Raw genomic sequence first — 20,690 nt, 5'->3', positions numbered from 1 at the left:
TTTTTAATATAAGTTTCTACCACGTGACAAAACAAAAAGAAACAGTAAAAAAGAGGTTTATACAGTACAAAACAAGTATCAAAATGTATCAAATCATAACAATTAAGAAAAAGCACCCACAGTAGAATGGTATAAAGTTAGTTACCACCCCACCCTCCCACTACCCAACTCCAAGCCAACCTTACGATATATAGAAAAGTTAATCAGAACTTTTATCACCACAGAGCTGTATTATAAAAAGGAGATATAACAATGATAGTAGCCACTTTAATAGGTATATCTATACACTTGCTCATTAATGCAAATATCTAATCAGCCAATCACGTAGCAGCAACTCAATGCATAAAAGCACGCAGACGTGGTCAAGAGGCTCAGTTGTTGCCCAGACCAAACATCAGAATGGGGGAAGAAATGTATTCTAAATGGTTTTGACCGTGGAATGATTGTTGGTGCCAGATGGGGTGGTCTGAGTATCTCAGAAACAGCTGATCTCCTGGGATTTTCACTCACAACAGTATTCAAGGTTTACAGAGAATGGTGCGAGAAACAAAAAAAAAATCCGGTGAGCAGTGAAACTGCCTTCTTAATGAGAGAGGTCAGAGGACAATGGCCGGACTGGTTCAAGCTGACGGTAACTCAAATAACCAGACATTACAACAGTGGTGTGCAGAAGAGCATCTCTGAACGCACAACTGGTCATACCGTTACGTGGATGAGCTATAGCAGTAGAAGACTACAATCATACTGTACCCCCAGTAGCCACTTGATTAGGCGCAGGAATTACCAAATTCGGTGGGCAGTGGTCACTGAGTGTAAATGACCAGTTAACCTGCTTTTGCATTCAGCAATGTCGTTCGCTCGTTCTGCGACGCCGCCGGAAACTGGGCTGAAGATTAAAAAAAAAATGAAATCGAAAAATGGGGGATGCTGGAAACCAAAAATCAGACAGACAAAATGCTGGAAACACTCAGCCGCTGGGGCAGCCTCTCTCTCTCCGTAGGGGCTGCCCAACCTGATGGGCATTCACAGCATTGGAGCGGGGATGGGGCTGGTTCCCTGCCTCGGTTCGTCAGAAACTGAGAAGTCTTTTCCTCAAGCAGACCCGAAAGGTTTACTCTTTTCCGTAAATGATGCCTGGCCTGCTGAGTTCCTCCATCATTTTGTGTGTGTGTGTTGCCTGGATTTCCAGCATCTGCTGATTTTCTTGTCAGGTTGTCGGCAGGGTCCGGGTTAGCTCAACGTAAACAGCCACGGCAGTGTGGGACTCCTGTGAACCCCTCACTCCCCTCCTTAATAGTGCAGCACCCCACAGTACGGCTGTTGAGACAGGCCCCTAACCCCTTCTCTTGAACAGCATGGCATTTTGCCTTTTCCTGAAGAGGGTTATTCAGTGGTTACAGCATTGTCTCATTAGAATGCTACAGTATTCCAAGATTCACACGACTTACAGGCAATAGTTTCTAATTGCAATGCGTCATTGCAATCTGGATCACACTCGAGCCCCTATGGTGCTCACCGGCTTGGTAATACTCCATTGTATCTATCGACACTGCGTGTTCCTTCTCCAGGGTCACACAGGCGCAGACATAACCATGTCAGAGGGGCAGGAAATTGACTTGGGCAGAATCCTTGACTGCCCGTTGCCTGGTCCTATGAATGGCCACTTTGGCCAGGCCCAGCAGCAAACTGACCCTGAAGAACCTACCCCTCACCCGCCAACTGGGTGACTGAACGTCAGGAGGGTGTAGCTAAAGTGCTGCTAAAATTCCCTCTGTACCTCCCCTCTGACAGGGAGACACTCCCTCAGTACTGTCCCTCTGACAATGCATCACTCCCTCAGTACTGTCCCTCTGACAGTGTGACACTCCCTCGGTACTGTCCCTCTGACAGTGAGACACTCCCTCGGTACTGTCCCTCTGACAGTGTGACACTCCCTCGGTACTGTCCCTCTGACGGTGTGGCACTCCCTCGGTACTGTCCCTCTGACGGTGAGACACTCCCTCAGTACTGTCCCTCTGACGGTGTGGCACTCCCTCAGTACTGTCCCTCTGACGGTGTGACACTCCCTCAGTACTGTCCCTCTGACAGTGAGACACTCCCTCAGTACTGTCCCTCTGACAGTGAGACACTCCCTCAGTACTGTCCCCCTGACGGTGAGACACTCCCTCAGTACTGACCCTCTGACAGTGAGACACTCCCTCAGTACTGTCCCTCTGACAGTGTGGCACTCCCTCAGTACTGTCCCTCCGACAGTGAGACACCCCCTCAGTACTGTCTCTCTGACAGTGTGTCACTCCCTCAGTACTGTCCCTCTGACAGTGAGACACTCCCTCAGTACTGTCCCTCTGACGGTGAAGACACTCCCTCAGTACTGACCCTCTGACGGTGAGACACTCCCTCAGTACTGTCCCTCTGACAGTGAGACACTCCCTCAGTACTGTCCCTCTGATGGTGCAAGGATCTCTCGTTACTCCAACAGTGCTGTGCTCCCTCAGTGCCGTACAGTTTGTCTGCAAAGTTCTCATCTCAGTTCTGTAATTTTTCATCCGATTAAATCCACCTAAAACCTAAACGTTTGCATGGCAGATTCAGACAGTTGCAATTGTACAAGCTGACAGACGATGTTTCATGGTTCTGCTCCAAAAATAATCCTGGCAGTTTTACTGAGGATTCCTATCGAATTGCTCTCATTTTCACATGGTTTCCAAAGCCAGCCCCGCACAGATGTCGGCTGTTGTTCAGTGTTGTATAGACCGAGTGTGGCCGTCTGTCCTGTGGAGATAATGTGGTCGATCTGCCTCTGCCCGGCTCATTATTGTCCACTGGGGAAGGGGCTGATGGATTATCGTAATATCCACCTATGACCAGACAGTCGCAGAATCATACGGCACGACAGAACAGAATCAGGCCTTTCGGCCCATCTAGTCTCTGCCAGCCAGGTCGTCTACCTACTCTCAAAAGACTGCCCCCAGACCATTGCCATCCATCTCTTTCTCCTCATCTTACCTGCCCTAACTTCTCTTAAATGTTACAATTGATCTCGTATTTACCACTTTCGCTGGCAGAGATAAGCCCACCTAATCCGAGCCGAACTATTATTCTGCCTGGTCCCACCGACCTGCACCTGGACCATAGCCCTCCATACCCCTCCCATCCAAACTTCTCTTAAATGGTGCAAGTAACCCCACTCTCACCACTTCTGCAGGCAGCACACCTCCCTTAAGTATTTCAACTTTCACCCTTAACCTATGACCTCTAGTCGAGTCTCATCCAGCCTCAGTGGAAAAAACCCCTATCAATACACCTCGTAATTTGTATACTTCCATAAGATCTCTCCTCATTCTCTGGAGTCCAGGGAATAAAGTCCTAACCTTTTCAGACTTTCACTGTAACCTCGGTCCTCAAGCCCCAGCAATCTTTCGAGCTTTTTGATATCTGTCACCTCGAGGTTGGTCAATGTTAGGGTGAACCAGGTCCCGTGCCTGGCAGCTCCAGTGGACCCCGGGTGCAATCCTGATCCCTGGTGCTGCCTGTGTGGTGTTTGCAAGTTCTCCCCGTAACTGCCCACATTTCGTCCCGCTGTTATCTCCCACGTCCAAGCGTGTGCAGGTGGCTGATTAATTCCCCACGGTACGGTGTTCCTAAGTGTAGATATGAGGGGGCTGTTGCTTTTGCTGAGGCACTTGAGGGGAGGGTTCATGCTTTGCTGCTGCTTGTGTGTAGGAGGGGGGCTTTGGGTTTCAAACGTTTTCCTGTCATTCACTCTTCGGGGTTTTCTTCTGTTTTTGAGGCTGACTGTGGAGAGTAAGAACATCACGTTGTATATTGTATACATTCTCTGATATTAATGGAACCATGAACTATTGATCAGTGATAAAATCTGTTTTTCCCTCCTCTAGGGATGGTGCAGTAGTGTAGCAGTTAGGGGAATGCTAGTATAGCACCAGTAACCCAGTTTCAATTCCCCACGCGGCTTCAACCCTGCCGTTGTCATTAAGGAATTTGTACTTTCTCCCCGTGACCGCGTGGGATTCCTCCGGGTGCTCTGGTCTCCTCCTACGTTCGCTTGTTATGCACCCTGTCGTATGACGTGGGCTTTCCACGACCATAATTTGTTCTCGGCAACTCTTCTACAGAAGTGCCTTCTTGTGGGCAGTGTCTTTACAAGGCGGGTGACCCAGCCATGATCAATACTCTTCAGAGACTGTCTGCCTGGCGTCAGTGGTCGCATCGCCAGGACTTGTGATCTGCACCGGCTGCTCATACAACTGACCACCACCTGCTCCCATGGCTTCACGTGACCCTGATCTGGTGGGGGGAGGGGGGTCTAAGCAGGTGCCACACCCCGCCCAAGAGTGGCCTGCCCGGCTTAACAGAGCACCTTACACCTCCTTTGGTAGAGATATATTTCAACCCTGCCAACCCAGCGATAACAGCGTTACATATTACAGTAATACAGTACACACTGTTTACAGTTTCAAGTTGTAACCCACTCAATACCGCCCCTGGGCTGCCCTCCAGTCCCAGAATTCTTCCACTGTACTTGTGGATACAGTACGGTCCTTCTTCAGGGACACATGGGTAAAGACATGATCATGGAAAATCGGTAGCCATCTGTGGTAACCACACAAAATGCTGGAGGAACTCAGCAGATCAGTCAGCATCCATGTACGTCAATAAACCATCAAAATTTTGGCCAAGGCACTTCTTCAGTTCTGAAAAAGAAGGGGAGAAGATGCCAGAATAAAAAGGTGAGGGGGGAGGGGAAGGACAAAAGCTGGAAGGTGATAGAGGTGAGGCCAGGTGGGTTGGAAAGATGGTTGGCACCTGTCCGTCTCGAAGCACAATGGGTGATGATCATCATCACAAGCCTGGGCTGAAGGTGTGGAGATCTGAGATGCCCAGTTGTCAAGATCCCCCTCTCGGCTTCACCAGTCCAGTCCAAAGGAAAGCTTATGAAAGCAATACGTTTGGTGCCAGTTTGGCCGCAGGAGCTGCCGGAGGGATATTCAGTGACATCCAGCCATCTTAGGGGCTCCACTCCGGATTGGCCGTCTGGGTTTACTCCCGTAGCCTTTGTCTCTCCTGAGGCTGCCCACAAGGCAATGGGGCTATTTAACCCTAGCTGGGAATCTGGTTCACGAGCACCGGGGTGTGTCCACACACTGGTGAACCTGTGTGCTACACGTGCAGGGGCCAGACCTCCTCCCCGTCCTCCGTAGTTCAGCCTGAGTCCGAAAGGAGTTCAGTTTCCGTGTGTCGCCAGCGAGGAGGCGCGACATGAGGCTTGCTGTTGGAGAGGCTGTGTACTGGCAGGGAGAGAATCGCACATTCAGCTCTCCTTTTCACAAGACTGCTAGCCAGTGGTGGAAGCTGAAAGTGAGATGACAAGCGCTACCCGACTACACTCCACCCCTAGATGCATCCACAACAACCAAACTGACACCGGGTTGGAGGGATAAAGGGCTGGAAAAGGAATCTGATAGGGGAGTAGAGTGGGAGTAAAGGGAAGGAGGAGGGGGCCCAGAGGGAGGTGATAGGCAGATGAGGAGATAAGGGGCCACAGTGTGGAATAGAAGAGGGGAGGAGGAGGGAATACTTTTTACCAGAAGGAGAAATCAATCGCTATTCATGCCATCAAGTTGGAGGTACCCAGATGGAATATAAGGTGTTGCTCCTTCACCTGAGGGTGGCCTCATTTAGGCACAAGAGGAGCCCGTAGACGGTCAGGTCAGAAGACAGGATTGGGAATTGGAGTGAAAATCCAGGACCGCCAGGAAGTTCCACTTTTGGCGGGATGGAGTGGAGGTGCTCGAGGAAGGGGTCCCCCCAATTTTCCTTCGGGTCTCACCAATGTAGAGGGGGGCCGCATCGGGAGCACTGGACACAATAGACAACCCCAGCAGATTCGCAGGCGAAGCAGTGCCTCACCTGGAAGGACTGTTTTGGGGGGCCCTGGTTGGAGGTGAGTGGGCAGGTGTAGCTGGGCAAGTTGGAAGAATGTGGAGAGGATTTTTTTTAAAAAAGTGACTATTGTAAAAGGTAGCTTGATGATCAGTGCAAACTCGATGGGCCAAAGGGCCTATTTCAATGGATGTGGAATCGGCTGCCAGTGGAAGTGGTGGATGGGGGCCTGATTGCAACAGTGTGTGTTTGGGATGGGCTATGGTCCTGGTGTGGGACTAACGGATCGGAGGGCTTGCTTCAGTGTGGTGCTGCTCTCTGATTCTGAGACTCAGAAGAGGAAAGACCTTCTCCTTCTACAACACCAAGGAAATTGTTGCTGAGTGTCATTGGCTCATGGCGACCCTACGGATTTTCACGGAAAGATGCGGAAGTAGAATGCCAGGCCTTTCTTCAGCACAGATACTGCTGCTGCCCAGGTTGGGGGCAACAATCCCAGTTGGATTTGAACTCAGGACCTTCCACCTCGAAGTCCGCTGCTGGTTCCACTACACCGGCGGCCGGCGCACCAAGGTGATTTGCAGCCCACGTATTACCTCACTGGTGTAGTCGCGGTTGTAATTTCAGAAACACAGCATTCAACATGAACAGTAAGATCCCACAACCAGTACTGGGTTAAAGACCACGAGATGTTGGTCAAGAAATGGGCACTGGTCAGGGGGCACCACTCTTCTTCGAAGTAGTGAATGGGACCACTCTTGGTGTCCAGCTGATACATTGAAAGGTCCTCAGTTTGGCAGCCCACCAGGAAGATGGGGGCCAACGATCGAACAGCGGCGGTTTGTGGACTCGGGACTTTTAGAGTCAGAATTAAACCCTCAGGCTTGGAAGTGAGTGATGCCCACAGACTCACGGAGAACACCACGTCCGCAGGAGGAAGGTGAGCTCGGGAGATACGGGTCTGTGAGGAGCATTCATGATGGGAGGCAGGAGCCCATCTGTGACCTGTGAAATGGGCAGAGGAAATTAGCACCGTCAGAGGGACAGTACTGAGGGAGTGTCACACTGTCAGAGGGACGGTATTGAGGGAGTGCCTCACTGTCAGAGGGACAGTACTGAGGGAGTGTCTCACCGTCAGAGGGACAGTACTGAGGGAGTGTCACACCGTCAGAGGGACAGTACTGAGGGAGTGCCTCACCGTCAGAGGGACAGTACTGAGGGAGTGTCACACCGTCAGAGGGACAGTACTGAGGGAGTGTCACACCATCAGAGGGACAGTACTGAGGGAGTGCCTCACCGTCAGAGGGACAGTACTGAGGGAGTGTCACACTGTCAGAGGGACGGTATTGAGGGAGTGCCTCACTGTCAGAGGGACAGTACTGAGGGAGTGTCACACCGTCAGAGGGACAGTACTGAGGGGAGTGCCTCACCGTCAGAGGGACAGTACTGAGGGAGTGTCACACCGTCAGAGGGACAGTACTGAGGGAGTGTCACACCATCAGAGGGACAGTACTGAGGGAGTGCCTCACCGTCAGAGGGACAGTACTGAGGGAGTGTCACACCATCAGAGGGACAGTACTGAGGGAGTGTCACACCGTCAGAGGGACAGTACTGAGGGAGTGCCTCACCGTCAGAGGGACAGTACTGAGGGAGTGTCACACCGTCAGAGGGACAGTACTGAGGGAGTGTCTCACCGTCAGAGGGACAGTACTGAGGGAGTGTCACACCGTCAGAGGGACAGTACTGAGGGAGTGTCACACCATCAGAGGGACAGTACTGAGGGAGTGTGTCACTGTCAGAGGGACAGTACTGAGGGAGTGTCTCGCTGTCAGAGGGACAGTACTGAGGGAGTGTCTCACTGTCAGAGGGACAGTACTGAGGGAGTGTCACACCGTCAGAGGGACGGGTACTGAGGGAGTGCCTCACTGTCAGAGGGACGGTACTGAGGGAGTGTCACACCGTCAGAGGGACAGTACTGAGGGAGTGTCTCACTGTCAGAGGGACGGTACTGAGGGAGTGTCTTGCCGTCAGAGGGACAGTACTGAGGGAGTGTCTCACTGTCAGAGGGATGGTACTGAGGGAGTGTCACAGTCAGAGGGACAGTACCGAGGGAGTGTCTCACTGTCAGAGGGACAGTACCGAGGGAGTGTCTCACTGTCAGAGGGACAGTACCGAGGGAGTGTCACACTATCAGAGGGACAGTACCGAGTGAGTGTCTCACTGTCAGAGGGACAGTACCGAGGGAGTGTCTCACTGTCAGAGGGACAGTACCGAGGGAGTGTCATACTATCAGAGGGACAGTACTGAGGGAGTGTCTCACTGTCAGAGGGACAGTACTGAGGGAGTGTCTCACTGTCAGAGGGACAGTACCGAGGGAGTGTCACACTATCAGAGGGACAGTACTGAGGGAGTGTCTCACTGTCAGAGGGACAGTACCGAGGGAGTGTCTCACTGTCAGAGGGACAGTACTGAGGGAGTGTCACACCGTCAGAGGGACAGTACCGAGGGAGTGCCTCACTGTCAGAGGGACAGTACTGAGGGAGTGTCTCACTGTCAGAGGGACAGTACTGAGGGAGTGTCTCACTGTCAGAGGGACAGTACTGAGGGAGTGTCACACTATCAGAGGGACAGTACTGAGGGAGTGTCTCACTGTCAGAGGGACAGTACTGAGGGAGTGTCTCACTGTCAGAGGGACAGTACCGAGGGAGTGTCACACTATCAGAGGGACAGTACTGAGGGAGTGCTACACTGTTGAAGTCCACAACTTTAATAAAATCAAGTGAATCACAGTCATGTTTGTCTCCCTGACGGCACTACAGACAAACATGACTTTACTCTAATTGGCTAATTGCCCGACTGGACACTTTTAGTATCAGCATTTTTCTGTTTACTGTGACAAAACAGAGGCACAGATGGTGACATTAGTGTGTTAACACTGACATCCTCTTTAAATCCGTTTATATAAAGATGCTGCCTGATTTCAAACTATTTGAAAACATGTTTAAAGACGTTCATCACATCGCCTCATCAGATAACACTTCCAAGTTAAACACACATCCTGATTTTCAGTGTTGACTCTGGCTGCCAGCCCCATTTATAATCTGTAAAGTTCACCAGACACTGAGCACTTCCAACTATAAAAGCACTCCGTGACATCCACAAATAGCTCGAGGCGGGAGATACAGGATGGTGAGATCGGGTCCCGAGATCATCTCCAGCCGGAGCAGTAGGAATGAGACGTCTCCACAATCTGTGGGCCGAGGTGAACTGAGTCCAAGTCGCTTTGATTCAGGTCACTAAGGAGGAGGGAGAGAGAAACATTCAGAATCTGAACTGAGAGCAGCGGCTGCCGCGTGTGTTCAGCCAGGAACAATAACGACACCTGCTGCTTCACAGACCCTGTGGTTCAGAGGATTCAAAGTAAATTCATTCTCAAAATATGTATGCAGCGTACAACCCTGAGACTCGTCTTCCCACAGACAGCCACGAGACAAAGAAAACCACGGAACCCGTTCAAAGAGAAACATCAACACCCACCCCCACGCTGAATAAAACTAATCATGCAAACGGCAGCAAGAACATCAACGCCTCCCTCCCGCGCAAAAGGAAGAACGAGCGAAAACACGGAATGGAAAGGGGCCGTGTTTATCGCCCGGGCATTCTGCTTCCCTCCCTCATCCCAAAGTCACGCTGGTGGTTGGGTTAACTGGCCGCTGTAAATTGCCCCTAGGTGAGCGGTGGAATCGGGACAGAGGTGAGATGGGCTAGTGTTAAAATGGATAGTTGGTGGTCTGTGATGATTTGACGGGCTGAATGGCCTGTTTCGCTGTTAATTGACTCCATAACACGGGAGACAACTCCACCGCTGACCCTTATGTGACCTCTCCGACATAATAGGACCTTTCCTTCCGTGAGGTAGTTTTAAAGTTGGGCAACCAGGCACTCAAACTTGACGCAGGACGATCTCCCAGACAGCAGGGAGACTCGTGTTCATTGTCAGGAGCAGCGCTCCGGTGGGGTACGAGCACACGTGTACGCGGGTTCAGGCAACACAGAGAGCACGAATTATACAAGAAAAGACTGCACAAAACTCGAGTTCAGTGCAAAGAGAACACATTCAGAGGCGCCCACGTAAGAGGTGGTTTCAGGGTTGATGCTGCGGCGATGTTGGCCGTTGGTCGGAACATTTCTCGTCAGGCTCAAACCACGCGGTCCTGGCTGACCCAGGCTTGGCCCGCACTCCTGGGGCAGGTAGGGAGCTCTCTGTCCTGTTCACTGTTCCACCAGGAGCCCGAGCAGAGCTGGTTTCAAGTGAGCAGTCCATCTTCACCGTGAGCTCGTTCAGCGCCGGACCCCCCCCTTCCAGGGTCTGTTGCTCACACAAGGAGGGTGGATGGGGAGGCGGGGAAAGTAAAAGTGTTAGGCAAGTTCATATGAGAGAGAGAGGGGAGAGAGAGAAAGAGGAGAGAGAGAGAAAGAAAGAGAGAGAGATAGAAAGGGGGGAGAGAGAGAAGGGGGAGAGAGAGAGAAAGAGGAGAGGGGGAGAGAGAGAGAAAGAGGAGAGAGGGGGAGAGAGAGAGAAGAGGAGAGGGAGAGGGAGAGGAGAGCAGAGGAGAGAGAGAGAGAGAGACCATTCAGCTACAGATCACATTGAGTGGGTTGACAAGCTAATGGCTTCTCTCTGTCCTTGTGTTCCTGATTCGCGTGCCCGTGTTCCAGTCTTCCTATGTTTCAAAGTGCTGGTGTTTTGGTGCCCCGCCTTCCAGTGTTCAGCGTTTGGATGTCAGTGTCCTCTTGGGACAGAGCTCCAACGTCCCTGAGGATCAGCATTCTAGTGTCGACGTGGGCCAGAGTTCGCATGTCCCTGTAGATCATCACCCCAGTGTTCCTGTGAAACTATCAGTCCGTGTTCCAGTGTCCTTGGTTTTCTAATGTTCCTAATTCCAACTGATCCTTAGTCGGCACAATTCTGTGTCTGTGTTCCTGTTCCCCACAGTGGAAAATTGATCCACAGTATCACGGATCCCAGTGTCCGTGTTCCTCCGATCCCATGACTCTGCTATGTTGCCTTGCCCTTGTCTTCCAGTGTTTTGTTCACGAGTCCAGTGTTCCGACTCCTGCCTGTCCTGCTCTTGATGACCTTCATCTTCCCCTGGGTTGTGTGAAATATGAGGGGTATAGATGGGGGGGGGGGGGGCTTTTACCCCTGAGGATGGGTGAGACTAGAACTAGAGCTCCAGTCTTAGGGGGAAAGGTGAAATGTTCAACTTCTTCACTCAAAGCGCGGAGTGAGTTTGGAATGAGCTGTCAGTGCAAGTGATGGATGCAGGTTCATACTGAAACATTTAAGAGAAGCTTGGATAGGTACGTGGATAAAAGGGATATGGTCCAGCTGCAGGTAGATGGGACTAAGCAATAAAAAGAGCCAGCATGGACTAGATGGGTCAAAGGGCACCTAACACTCTGTGACTCTATGCCTAAGATCTCATTTTCTGTCCTAGAATAATCAATCAGATAGGAAGACGATGGGACAAGACAGGGCAAAGTCCTGTTTCTGTGCCGTAGTGTGACTGTCGGGAGCACCCCAGATCTTTCCCCACCGACACAGCTAGCACCCCTCCACCCTCGGCTTTGTCAAGGCTTGAGGAGGTTCACCAGCTGCACTCCCCGATCAAAACTTAATCCTTGTTTATCTATTGGCATCTCTGGACTGCTTATCTTCTGACTAGAACTTGCAAAGCAATCCCTGGAGGAATAATCCTGGCCTTGTCTCTGACCTTGCTTTCTGCTGGGGAGATTTTTAACCACTCATTGACTAGGCTTTAGTGAGGCCAATAACAACCATCGAGCATTGTTGAGTTTAGAGAAGTGTTAGTTAGGTATTCACTCAGTGGGACAATAGGAAATGAGACAGAGCGACACCGAGTGAGTCACATTTCAGAAATCTTTGGGTAACCAGGTATGTTATGTGGGGATATTTGGTGTGATTATCGTCATCGTATCCCTCGAGATCGAGGAGGATGGTCTTCATTCCATTGATCTATTGGCCCACAGAGCGAAGATGGCTGTGCGTGTATTTGTTTAACGCATACCTGATGCTGCATGCCACGATACTTCACAGATCAACCAACTGATTCCAGTGGCATGGAAACCACGACGATTGGAGCTGATGGATTTGTTGCAGCCTTCCTCCGCCTTCACAGCCGTTGAGCTCGAAGTAACTTCGTCGGCCTGTTCTGCCGTTGAGGTCTTGGTGGGATTGTTCTTTGTCAGGGACCTCACTCTCGACCTTACCGCCATGGGTGACCCTACCAGGAGCATAGCTCCAGACCGCATCGCTCTCGGGGTCTCAGGACGACACAAGCTTCTCCACCACGACAAGATGCCAAACCACGGAGAAGGGTGTGATTATAAACTCACGAGAAACCTGCCCATCCAACCCTCCTCAAAATTTGACAACGCTGGAGAATGGCTGCACTCAGAACAGTGCTATTAACTCCTGAGAAAAAGCCATGATAAAATGTAAGGGGAGTGTTGAGGGACAAGATGAGAGCCGGTTAAGACAAAGCAAGGCAGAGTATCATCAAGGAGGGAGAGAGTTCGGAGAAACAGTTTGGAATTGTGGGCCTTTCTCTGCATTCTCAAAATGTCACATTTCTTCAATGTCTTCAATCCCGCCCTTCAGCGCCGTCTGTGTGGAGTTTGCACGCTCTCCCTGTGACCACATGGTGCTCCGGTTTCCTCACACATCCCAAAGACACATGGGGATGGTGGTAGTTAAGTTGGAAATTCCCCGCTGGAAACTGTCCCTAATATGTAGGTGAATGGCTGGGGTGGGGGTCGATGCGGAGGTTGGGGTTAAAGGGTAGCTGGCGGTCAGGATGGAGTCAATGGGCCGAAGGGCCTGGGTCCGTTCTCTGTGACCCTGTGAATCTGTGGCCTTCGATGCAGTTATTCCAGGTGAACTCGTGGAACCTGGAAAAATCCCGCAGACGGGAAGTGACCAAGCAAATGGATAATCTCTTTACTTGCTGGCCGGGTCTAGACTGGTGTTTACTAGAACTCCCCTGCTGTTTGAACAAGGTTTTGGGATGTCCTATACCAACAAGAGCCTTGAGGTAATGTCTCATCCCTAAGACAGCACCCTCTAACAACACAGCACTGTCAGTCTGGGTTAAATGCTGCTCCTGATTGACCATACATGACGACAACAGATCCATGTTTTACCCTGTTCAACCAAGAGGAAAAGAGCCAAGGGTAGGCCGCTGGGCTCCCTGAGCCTTCTCAGCTGCACAGCATATCTCATTCGCTTTCTTATGTGTTGCCATGCCTTTCAGTTCCGGCAATCTGTCAATCTCAGCCCCGGACATACTCAGTCGCTGCACAAGGAGAGCCCTCGGGAAGCGAGACCCAAAGATTTCAATCGATCTTCCAAAATGGATGCCGTCCCCCCTTGTGAAGCAGCACGCAGAATGTTTGAGGAACTCGGTGAGTCAGGCAGCATCTATGGAGGCAAATGGATATTTGCCATTTGGGGTTGAGACCCTTCACCTGGACTGAGGGATTGGGAGATAGTCAGTATAAAGAGGTGAGCAAGAGTTAGTCTCATACAGGTGAAATGTGTGATGGGCACATGACATCTTCCCTTCCCTCACTCCCTCCATCTGTCCATCACACCCCTCCCCACCTCCTTCACATTTTTCCATGCTCCTCCTTCCTCGCCTATCAGATTCCATCTTGTCAGCCCTTTGTCACTTCCCCCTATCACCTCCCAGCATCTGACATCAACCCTACACTCTGCCCTCCCCTGTCTGCCTATCATCACCCCCTCCTCACCTGCCTCCACTTGACAGCTCTTGCTCGGTTCCTAGCGCAATAAGATGACCTCACAATCTACCTCATTATGATCTTGCACCTTACTGTCTATCTGCTCTGCAATTTCTCTGCATTCACTTTATTCTGCCTTGTTACTGTTTTACCCTGTTCTGCCTTAATGCAAGTCGGAGCCCCGAGTCTGCGATTTTCCACAAATTTGTCGGGGGAAGTCAAACGACCAAAGTCGAGAAGTCGAGTCCGAATCTGCTGGAGGCTGGAGCCCAGTCCTGGGGTTCAGAGAACTTAGTGTTTGCATTGAGAGGAACAGGACTTGTATTGATGTTGGTAACACTCACAAAATGCTGGAGGAAATTCAGCAGTCCAGGCAGCATCTATGGAAAAGAATGAACAGTCGACTTTGCGGGCCGAGACCTTTCATCAGGACTGATGAAGGGTCTTGGCTCGAAGTGTCGACTGTTGACTTTTTTCCATAGATGCTGCCTGGCCTACTGAATCCCTCCAGCATTTTGTGGGTGTTGCTTTGGATTTCCAGCGTCTGCAGATTTTCTCTTGTTTTGATGTTGTTGTTTTGTTGCTGTGTTCTGTGTGGCTCTGACGAGCATTGTGGGCAAGCTTTGTTGGCGCCAGAACATGTGGTGACATTTGCGGCTGTCCCCAGCACTCCCTCAGGTGTATTGGTTGCTAAGCAAATAACTTATTTCACCGTATGTCTCAATGTACATGGGATAAATAAACCTGTTTTTTCAATCTGAATTATTTGGTCTGTATGAATCCGGGAGAAGAATGCGCCAGTGAACAACGCGACCGAGGCCAACATCCTTCAGAAGGTTCCCGAAACTAGTTTCTTTCACTTCTTTTATGTCTTCTTTTTCTTTCAAATGTGGTTCTGGTTCTGTTGGAACACGTGATCTACAGTTTGGCGGTGTGCCTTCCAGCCAATTGAGCGACTTGGCGCTTTGCTGTCTCCGTGGGGCTCCTGTGAGGCGTGCAGCCTGGAGACAGGTCGCGAACCCATGATCGACTGCATTTATCGGCGATTAATGCGCTGAGGAAGGCTGGAAGCATTGAGGTGCGTGCAGAAGGCAAGTGGGTGCTTAGCGCCGTCTACCAGCCCCTTGCTCGCTGCTGCCGGAGGAAGATGTCTGCGTACGACGGTCTCGCTTTCCCTCTCGCTCGCTGCTCCTGGAGGAAGGTCCCTGCGTTCAAATGGTCCCTCACCCCCTCGAAGCTGTTGGACGATGGTTGCAGATTTCCTAGGCCTTGGACACAGCTTGTGTATTGGACTCTGAGTTCACGTTACGATGTGTTTCTGGTTTCTGGCCGCTCCTTTTTTTTGTTGGTATTTTGGGCAACTTTGAACCTGCAGATAACAAACACCGAGCAGAACTGAATATGCCTGGACTCTTTCAACTTTGTGTTTTTCACTCTGTGTTTTTTGCTCTTTTTTTGTTGGTGTTTGTGCAATTAGCTTTTTTTTGTGTTGTTGGGGGGTGCAAGTTGGTGTTTTTCTTAGAACATGTTCCATGGTTTTCTTTGTCTCAGGGGAAGACAAATCTCAGGTTTATTATCATAGTTTGATCATTTTGAATCTTTGAATAAAGCTTTTTCACTCTACCTTAGTATACATGATAATAATTCCCTTCTCTCCACCATTTTATACTTGCCCTGAAATATTACGTATTCCTTCCACAGATGCAGCATGATTCAATGAGTTCCTCCAGCTGTTTGGGTGCCTCTCAGTTTCCAGTGTCTCCTCACTCCTTTGTGTGACCCTCCGTTCTAGACGTTCCAGCTAGAGAAAATAGTGACTTAGCATCTCCCCAGTCAAACCTTCTCAGAGTCCTCCACATCTCGATGAGCTCACCTCTCGTTAAAAGATACGCACAGTGTTTAGTTTATTAGGTACACCCGCTCGTTAATGCAAACATCTAATCAGCCAATCATGTGGCAGCAACTCAATGCACTAAAGCGCACAGACGTGGTCAAGAGGTTCAGTTGTTGTTCAGACCAAACATCAGAATGGAGAAGACATGTGATCTAAGTGACTTTGTTGGTGCCAGATGGGGTGGTTCGAGTATCTCAGAAACTGCTGATCTCTTGGGATTTTCACACACAACAGTCTCTTGAGTTCACAAAGAATGGTGCAAAAAGCAAAAAAAGACATCCAGTGAGCAGCAGTTCAGTGTGGAAGTTCCTTGTTATTGAAAGAGGACAGAGGAGGATGGCCAGACTGGTTCAAGCTGACATGAAAGCAACAGTAAACTCATTACAACAGTGGTGTGCAGAAGAGCATCTCTGAACGCACAACATGTTTAACCTTGAAGTGGGCGGGCTACAGCAGCAGAAGACCGTGAACGCACATTCAGTGGCCACTTTATTAGGCACAGAAGTATCTAATATAGTGGCCACTGACTGTATATTCCAAATATCAAAATTATTCTTTCAAATGATAACCACATTTAGTGAGGATATGGAATGCTGTCTCATGACACAAATTCTCCATTTCCTCAAATCATGTTCTATATATATCAACCTTCCCTTTATCTGGGTGTCTGCTATATGTTTATTGACTTCCTCCCTGCAATCTTTGGAAACTGTGGTCACAAATAAGGCCCTCCTTTGATGGTATCTTTCCCATCTCTTGTTTGTTATGCATCTCCCTGGAGGAAATGGTATGTCTGAAGGGTGAAATGATGAAACCATTAAATCACATTATTTCTCTCAACTTGTATCGGAAAATATTTTGTTAGTTCCATGACCTCAATTGCGAAAGTGTTCTCCCAGCAACCCAGGAATGCCTTTAAAATATAAATCCCTCCTAATATAAATCTTTGTTTAAGCATAGATATTACTCCTTTGTAGAGCAATTACTTTCTTTTATTGACAACAAAAACTACTTACATTTTTACAAGAGTTCCTTAACATTGTGAAACATTCTTCACTGGAGTACTGCCATACAAAACATAGTGTCTCCAGAACCAGAATCAGGTTTAATATTACCAGCAGATGCCTTGAAATTTGTTCAATACGATACATGATAAATATAGAAAAATCTGTGAATTACAGTAAGCATGTGTATACACAGACATATATACACACACATACATATGAAAACACACACACATATATATATATACACACATATGTATTTTTAAAATAAATAAATAGTGCAAAAATAGAAATAAAAAAGTAATGAGGTAGTGTTCATGTGTTCAATGTCCATTCAGAAATCAGATGGCAGAGGGGAGGAAGCTGTTCTCGAATCATTGAGAGTGTGTCTTCAGGCTCCTGTACCTCCTTCCTGATGGTAGCAATGAGAACAAGGCATGACCTGGGTGATGGGGTTCTTAATGATGGACGCTGCCTTTTTGAGGCATTGCTCCTTGAAGATGTCCTGGATACTATGGAGACTAGTGCTCATGATGGAGCTGGCTAATTTTGCAACTTTCTGCAGCTTACTTCGATCCTGTGCAGTGCCCCCCCCCCCCCCCCATGTACCAAGCAGTGATGCAGCCAGTTCGAATGCTCTCCATGGTACATCTGTAGAAATCTGTGAATTTGAGAGAATATCTAATAAATGATTCGAGGTGGCCTGGCCCGGGCATGAGAGGAGGGAATGAGCCAACATTTGCTGGACTTGGAGGTGATTTGATACAGCAGAACTGAGGCAAGGAAAGCGGAGTCGAGTCCAAGGCCTAAGGATGAGGTAAGACTCGAAGTTTGATCAACTTAAGCATTGGACCAAATTGGGAATGTTGGGTATGGGGTGAATCAAGGAGGCGGGGCTCAGGCCTGAGAACGTTTTGAAGTGTCAGGCCTGGATCCAAGAGTTGAGGCTTGGACAATTTAAGTGGGGGGGGGGGGGCCTGATTGAAAAGGTGAGGGTGTCTGGGCCATAGGAGAGGGACAAGCCAGTTCAGCTGGCAGCTCTGAAAGGTTTACTCGTCTCTGCGCTAAACGGAGACTGTGGCCTGCAACTAACGGCTCCTGAACCGGCCGTTGTAATGCCCGGCTTGGTGTCTGTGGACTCACTTTTGTAAACTTCAATTCCGAATGCTATTTGCTCACTTTTATTGTTAGCACGATTGTTCTACACACTGGGTGCTTGTTTTTTTAATGGGTTTTGTGGCTGCAAAGTATATTAATCATTTACTTACAAACAGTAAATTTATTTTTTTTGGTAATTTATTTTCTATTGAAGTTCATCATCAAACAAACATTTCCATAAGATGTATTTCATATATTGTACATATATATCATATAGTCATATTTGCCACAAATCTCCACATAATGCTTATCTGAGGTATACACTTATAGAAAAGAGAGGAAAGAAAGAACAAGCGAAAGGAGAAGACTATGTACAAGTAGGGAGTGATCTTTTTTTTTACAACATATTCATTGATTTGTGAGAATAAAATCAGGCCAATGAGGTTATGTAGTTAAACCATTTTCCCCAGTATGAATCAAATTGTTCCAACTCATGATTAACAGATGCTGTTACCATTCAAGTTACGGACGCTACAAAGCTGAATATTCAACGAACATACTTAGCTAAAAGTGTGCGCAGAGCATACCTTCTCAATGGTCATGTGTGGCACTTGTCTGAAAATAAAGAAAGAGAGAGAGAGAGAGAGAAAACCTCCCATACGTGCTCTATGTACCCAGGATATTTCGAACTGGGCATCAGGCAATTAACCAACGGGAAAAGCAGCTGCAGTTTCTAAACTAACCAATCAGCTTTCGAGAATCAGAATAAGGCATGCTGCCCAGAGGACACTGTTGGCTGGAGCTGGGTCTGTCAACCTCTTGTGAGTCCGCTGGGGCGATCCAAGTCCATTTGCTGCAGGCCTGAGTCCATGTCCGCTGGAGGCTAGTGGCCTCTCCTGGGATGAATGGATAATGTCTGTGCGTGGGTGGGAGGGAGGAGCAGGGCTTGCTTCAGCTCTTGTTGCTTGCTGTGGTTCTGTGGTGTTCTGCTGAGAATTGTGGCCATGCTATGTTGGCGCTGGGATGTGTGGAGACACTTGCGGGCTGCCCCCAGCACATCCTTAGGTTGGGTTGGTTGTGAATGCAAAGGACGCATTTCGCTGTACACCTGACAATGAACTTGAACCTTGACCCCCCCCCACCCTCCAAGCGTATTTAATGTCCATGTTGTCAGAAGGGCAACCAATTCATTTGAGGGACTTTCGCTCATCAATAGAACATTCCAAACCCAACCCAATAGGCGCCAACTGTCAGTAATAGGAGGGTCCAAGGGTGACCCTGAGTGATGGGATGAACGTGGATGGACGTTGTGGCTGGGCAAGGGCTAAGCTGTCAGTCCAGGCAAGAAAGACCTTTTAACAAAGATCCTTTGAAGAGCATAGCCTCCCCATGCCCAGCAGGGAACTGACACAGGAGATAAGAATGTAAGGGAAAGATTCCTGGAGCGCACGTCAACTGAGGGACAATTACTTTACCAATTTCAAAGTATCATCAGTGGTTAACTTGCAGTTTCTATTGACTTTTAACACCTGTATTATGAAGCGTGACTGAACTTGCCGGTACGGAATCTGAGCTTACACAGTTTACCAAATGGTCATTATCTGTAACTGCCAGTCAATTCTGTATAAAGCTGGCATTTCTCTACTCATGGGTTTTGTGGCTGCAAAGTATATTAATCATTTACTTACAAACAGTAAATTTATTTTTTTTTGTAATTTATTTTTTATTGAAGTTCATCATCAAACAAACATTTCCATAAGATGCATTTCATATATTTCTCTACTCATACTTCAGAACAGCATGGTTTATTTTTATTTTTTATTTATAGATTTAGCAATATAGTGCGGAATAGGCCCTTCTGACCCAGTAACCCCCGACAACTCCGATTAACCCTAACCTAATCAAGTGATAACTTACAGTGACCAGTTAACCTACCTTGTACATCTTTGGACCGTGGGAGGGAACTGGAGGGCCCGGAGAATCAGAATCAGAATTAATATCACCGGCATATGTTGTGAAACGCGTTTAGTTGCTGCAGCAGTACAACACAGTCCGTGATAGTAGGGAAAAACCGTGAACAGTGTAAAAAGAGGAATAAATAGAATAGGTCCATCAGAAAAAGTGGTATCTCCCAGAGGCCATCTATTTTAATTCCACTTCCCATTCCTATTCCGATGTGTCTATCCATGGCCTCCTCTACCGTTGTGATGAGGTCACGCTCATTGGAGGAACAACACCTTGTATTCCATCTGAATAGCCTCCAACCTGATGGCATGAACATCAATTTCTCGAATTTCCAGTAATGGCCCACACCCTCTCCTTCACCATTCCCCATCCCTTTTTCCCTCTCTCACCTTATCTCCTTACCTGCCCGTTCCCCTCCCTCTGGTGCTCCTCCCCCCTCTTCTTTCTTCCATGGCCTTCTGTTCCGCCCTATCAGACTCCCCCTTCACCAATCTACTTCCCAGCTCTTCCCTTTACCCCTCCCCTTCCGGTTTCACCTATCACTTTATATTTCTCCCTCCCCTCCCCCCACCTTTTAAATCTACTCATCTTTTTCCTCCTCCAGTCCTGCTGAAGGGTCTCGGCCCAAAACCTTGACGGTACGATTTTTTCCATAGGTGCTGCCTGGCCTGCTGAGTTCCTCCAGCGTTTTGTGTGTGTGTTGCCGTGCCGAAGTTTACCGAAGTCAAGGCGAGAGATTGCAGGTGCTGGAAATTGGAAATGAAAGTAGAAATTGCTGGAAAATCATAGCAGGTCAGGTGTGTGGGAAGAGAAAATGAGGTAATACTTCAGTTTGATGAACTTTCCTCACAACTAGAAGATGTTTGAGGTGTAACAGGTTGTGAGGCATGGTAAATCGCAAGGTCACCCACATCCCTGTGTTAACAGACTCACCCCACTGGCTTTGATCTTCTGTATATCAGTGCTCAACCATGTATTAATTAACAGGTTAATACAGG

Source organism: Hemitrygon akajei, chromosome 31, assembly GCF_048418815.1.
Source record: "Hemitrygon akajei chromosome 31, sHemAka1.3, whole genome shotgun sequence".
NCBI classification, from domain to species: Eukaryota; Metazoa; Chordata; class Chondrichthyes; order Myliobatiformes; family Dasyatidae; genus Hemitrygon; species Hemitrygon akajei.
This window is presented reverse-complemented; position numbering follows the sequence as displayed.